We start from the raw sequence: 5,973 nt of genomic DNA on the forward strand, positions 1-5,973 counted from the left end.
CAGACATAGAGACAGGGGGCGATAAGCAAGTTTGCTATGTAATAATAATAGTAATTAAATAACGATAATGAAGCACGCAGAGCACAGTATGATTATTGAAGTTAAGTTTCTTTGGCTTAGAAAAAAGACAAATTTAAAGTCAATTCCTAACGATTCAAATTGAAATGTAAAGTGGATGTTACCATAGATTACATTACGCAAGTTCTTTTTTCTGTCCACTAGACGTAATGTGTCCTTGTGAACGAAACTTTACGGACGATTTACTTAATTACAACACATAAAATACGCTCCATGTAGAAAAGATGAATGTATTCCATTCGTTTGCGAACATTTATTGATGATGTCCTTCAGACAGATTTTGGTCACGGCGTCCATTGAGGGGAAACTAGCTAACTGAGCAGGAAATTATGTTCTATGTTATGTTGGCTCAAATGTTTGAGTCAACTCAAGATTGAGAGAAAGAGAGATAGATAAGAGATCAGTGGTGCTATGGATATGTCAACTGTCGAAAATTGGTGAACTATGAAATATGATTGTAATATAACGTATTATTTTTCGCTATTTTATAATCGATGGGAAGCGGTCAAATTGTGAACTGGCGTAGAACGGATGCATGTCGCGCGCTGATTGGTTGAATGTTATGAACACCCCCCCCCCCATCATATTATTTCGGCAATTGACAATTTGTAGATTATAATTTAACAGTTTACCTTCGATAGATAACAATATAGCGAAAAATAGTACGTTAAATTTCAATCATATTTCACAGTTCGCAATATTTCGACAGTTTACAATCTGTCTCGTCAGATTGCAATCTAACGAATTTTGTTACTTTACGGTGACAGATATAGCATAGCAACTGTTGCTATCAAATATTTCTTGCCGATTGAAAAAATATAAATCAGTATTATACGTATGCAGTAGCATAATACTTCATTATACTGATTTATCGACTGCGACATTTATCAATCCGCGACATATACTCGATAGCACCAATCGCTATGCTATAACCATAATAGCATCATAATTATCTAGTTTAACTCAACTTTGTTGATCTACATTAATAGTATAAATGTAACTATGTCTGTCTATCTGCCGCTATTTCACGACTGTTGAACCAAATTTTATGAATTTTGGTAAGAAATAAACTTGAACTCCAACAAAGGACATAGACTACTTTTTGTGCCTAATATATAATAACCAAGACCCTAAAACGCGAGCAGAGCCGCGGGTAACTACTAGTCTTTTCATATTTTATAAAAATAATCCGATGTAACTGGTATGCCAAATATTGTGAAGAACCAAAACAATATACTGAGCTGCAATTATAACTATAGTTAAACATAATGTAATAAAACCTTCAAATTAAGAAACTCATTCGTGACTAAAAAAAAAACGCAATAAAACAAGGAATGCAATTCACAATTCGCAATTGTAGACAATTAATAGCCGTACATACTAAATGTTGTTGTTTTTTTCCCCAAGACGTGTGTGCTTGTATAAAATAGAATAAATGACATCAGGGGCCTCGGTCACAGTTTTATTATTCGCAGTGGATGATGTAAGTTACGCATTTAGTGTGCCGTTAAACGAAATTACTTAATTAAACACAAGGGTTTCTAAGAAATTGATCGTAATCAATGCACGCAGATTATAGGGTATGTCATTAAAAATATTCACGTATAATTATTACGTACTAGCTGCTACCCGCGGTTTTGCTCGCGTACAAAATAATTTTACAAACTAACTTTAAATATTAGATTGATGAATGGTATACAAAAACGTCGAGATGGCCCAGTGGTTAGAACGCGTACATCTTAACCGATGATTGCGGGTTCAAACCCAGGCAAGCACCGTTGATTCATGTGCTTAATTTGTCTTTTTAATTCATCTCGTGCTCAGCGGTGAAGTAAAACATCGTGAGGAAACCTGCATGTGACAAATTTCATAGAAATTCTGCCACATGTGTATTCCAGCAACCCGCACACACACAGCTTGGTGAAATATGTTCCAAACCTTCTCCTCAAAGGGAGAGAAGGGAGGGAATTTACAGGCCGTTGTTGTTGTATACAAAAACGTCTTATTACTATTTTTCCAAAAAAAGTAGCCTATGTCCTTTCTCAGGCTCTACATTTGAATTGGTCCAGGATTTTGGCGTGAAAGCGAGACAGACAGACATAGTTACTTTCGCATTTGAATTATTACTATGGATAGTAATGGTAATTGGATTTTATAAATGGCCGTGTAATCTTAAACGGTCTTTTATGATGGATATATAGTAACAATAGGAGCAGAATATAGGCTAAATGTGAATCTTGCTTATGAAACATGGGGAAGCATACAATGAGTTCTACATTTCAACGCTGATTTTTAGTGACCAGTTTAGAGTTTGCCATTAAAAGAGTATGAATAAAATAATCAAAGTGACTTAAATTGCTACTTAATTATGTACAGTATAAATAATATATAATAATATAATAATAATATAAGCTTTATTCATAACAAATGATTTGCAGATTAATGAAGTGAAATGAGTTCCCTGGTTCTTGTGATAAGCAAAAGCCTGTGCCACAACAAAGCAGTGTTTAATATTCCTGATAGTTTTCGAATACTTGTCACACTTGGCATTATGTCAAAGATTTGAAGATGAATTATTCCGTGAACATGCATTATGTCCATGCACTGTATTCAAGACGTAAGTCATGTCGGGAGTAAAAAAAATGTCTGTTATCAAACTTTATTATATAACTACGGATTAGATGATACTTCGCGCGAATGAAAGGCTCACTTTACGATTATAAAAAAAAACATAGATATTTTATATTTAATTTCTTTAGGTTCGTTTTAAATATTAACTTAAGAAGAAAAAATATATAAAATCTTCAAGATATTTTATATTCCATTGAATTTGCTGGCTTTCGCCATTATATTTTTTATATCTCAAATATTACCGTTCTAAAATGAATAAAAGTATGATCTGACTTTATTTGATTATTGTTTGAAAGTTTAGAGAGAATATATGAAAAATAAACCTCCGCCATATTATATGTAGGCAAAGTTTCAGATCTAATTTTAAAGTCAACCATTTATCACTTTTACAGCGATAATTACAAGTATCAATTAAAGACATTGCATCCAATCAGACTGCAATTAGCAAAGTGATTTCGAATTAACAATGGAAAGCTAAAGGTGTTTCATACAACCTCGCTGACATTTGCGTGACGATGCTATGAAAGGCCTATGTAATGAAGTTAATACACTTTTTTAGTAAATTGAACGCGTTATAAACGATTTTCTTTATAGCCTTGCTTAATTGCTTTGTTAGTTTTTCCTATGAGGTTATGATTTTGCGAAAATGGAAGGCATGTTGACTCAATCATAGAACGTTCGACGTCATGCTAGTTTTTTAAAATTAGAGTGTTAATATGAAGTACTTTATTACTATCGTTTACATATAGTGATGTAAGTTTAAATAAAAGGCACATTAAAGCAATTACCACGCTTACTTCTACTAATATAAGTTACTAAAATATGCGCGATTGGAAAGTTGTTTCATCACAAATAACCTGTGGTTTAAAAATATATTTAAAAAAAAGATTTATTTGGCTAAGATAATTATAGAAGCATATAGTATAGTTTTCTACTTGCTAAAGCTATTCATAAATTTAAACATACATAGTTGCCTGCCTAGTTGATTATAAATTAATTCGAGAAATTTTATATTTATTCGTTTACTTTTAGTCTTGATAATTTGCTCAAAAACTGACTTTTCTTAAAGTGTGGCTATACGTGAAACGACTTTTTCTCTTTTTCTCAGATTCCCATTCATCGTTCCCATTCAAACAGTATACGTAGTTAAAACCCGAGGCAGATGCGTCAGGAAGGGTGAGGTCTTTTGTTTTTATAACACAATACTTTTACGTTTCTTTAAATGCCGGTACTGGTTTGGTACCATGCCGTACCATGCACAGAACACATGGGCACCAATATTTCTTGATGATGTGACAATTGTTGGCAATCCGTGAATGAGTCGTTGTGTATCGGTAACGTAACGGTATAGTGAACATATTCTTAGACTTCTACCCATGCAAATAATATACAAAAAAATATAAAACACCTTTGCAGTTTACATTACAGTGTATATACACAACACTTGAAGGTATTAAACGTTCAATTAGAATATTTGTCAGTGGTTAGAACGCGTACACCATAACCGTTGATAGCAGATTCAAATCCACCAAGCACCACTGGATTTTCATGTACTTAATTGGTATTTATAATTCATAACGTGCTCGGCAGTGAAGGAAAACGTGAGGAAACCTTCTTATGTCTAATTTAAACGAAATTCTGCTACAAATTAATCCACCAACCTGCACTGGAGAGGCGTGGTTCAATATGCTCCTAACAATTTGTGGAAGACAAAGGGAGTTGAGGTCTTAGACCTGTATTGGGAAATTTACAGGATGTTCTTTGTGGTTGGTTCGACAAATATTATATACTAACTTGATATTTTTATCCTATACACAAACGACATTTTAGTCTCCACGGTAGGTGAAGCATTGGCTATTTAAAAAATTATTATTATTTTTATCATCAGGTGGCCCTTTTGCTAAAGTAAAGTAAAGTAACAGCCTGTACATTTCCATTAAGGAGAGGGTTTGGAACATATTCCACCACGCTGGGCCATCTCTCACTCTAACTCTCTCTTTTGCTAACTTATATCATATTATATAATACTATTTATTATATAGCTGTATAGACGAAGACACAAAGTCAATACGCTGCGTACTGTGAACTCAAGACCTCTGTCTTCTCTTAGATCTATGAAAGTTCAATGACCTTTTAACCGCATAGCCAATAATTATTGGAATCGAAACGTCTTTTGCTATTTCGAAATTTATATCTTGATTAGTTTAAATCACATGCAATATTTTTGTAATTATAATTCTTGAGTGATGTCACTTGTCAACAGTCATCTAGTATAGGAAATTTACATATGTGTGTGTGTGTGTGTATACGAGGCGCCACTGACTCACGTGTTGCTTAATCATTTGTTTTTTTATTCATGTATGGACTAAAATTATCATATGACATTCTTATTTCGTTTTTATTCACACCCATTATAGTGATGTGTTGTGTCATAACGAGATAAATGTTAGATTCCTTTCACTATATTCATAAATCTAATATAATTATTATAATGAATATCAAAGTTCGAATAGGTTACATTCAGGTTGCCAACCGTTGTGTTTTGATGATCCAGTCATTTTTTTTGGCATTATTTTTATTTTTTTTTAAAACATTAGCTTTGTTTTTCTCTTAAAAAATATTTCCAAATAAAATGAAAAGAAGTCTCAATAGCAGTTATTATTTTGAATAAAACGTGTTTTTAGTGATGAAGGACTAGACAAAGATCTCAACACGGTCACCATGTGATTATTATTTCTTAGATTATTCTGTCTGTATTTATTTTAATTTTAATTTACTAAAATAATAAGTAATTTATGATAATTATTAAATTTAATTCAGATATATTTGTACCGATATAATATATTTTCAATACTTCGACTTAAATGCAACGGAAACTTACAAATTTACATCATATTCTGAACTTTGAAATATTTTGGAGATCAATTGAAATTATATATCAAGCTTTATTACAGATATTATTTTTTTATATGTATTCTGCACCGTTATATTTCGGTTGCATATGCGTATATTTTTATTAAAGTGAGTTATAAATATTTTTGCTAACTGAACAAACCAGTATGAAGCTAGTATAAAAGTGTATCTGCTATCTATAGAATAAGTAATACAATAATTCGTCTGATGCTCTCGTTAAAGGAAAATACGAGGAGGAAATTATTACGAGAAAAATTCTTAAAGGGGAATTCATTCATCAGCTATTGCCAGACATATTAATTATTAAAATAAATAAAAATTTTAACAAAAATAAAAACCGACTTCAAACAA

The sequence above is a fragment of the Vanessa cardui genome, chromosome 16, assembly GCF_905220365.1.
Source record: "Vanessa cardui chromosome 16, ilVanCard2.1, whole genome shotgun sequence".
NCBI classification, from domain to species: domain Eukaryota; kingdom Metazoa; phylum Arthropoda; class Insecta; order Lepidoptera; family Nymphalidae; genus Vanessa; species Vanessa cardui.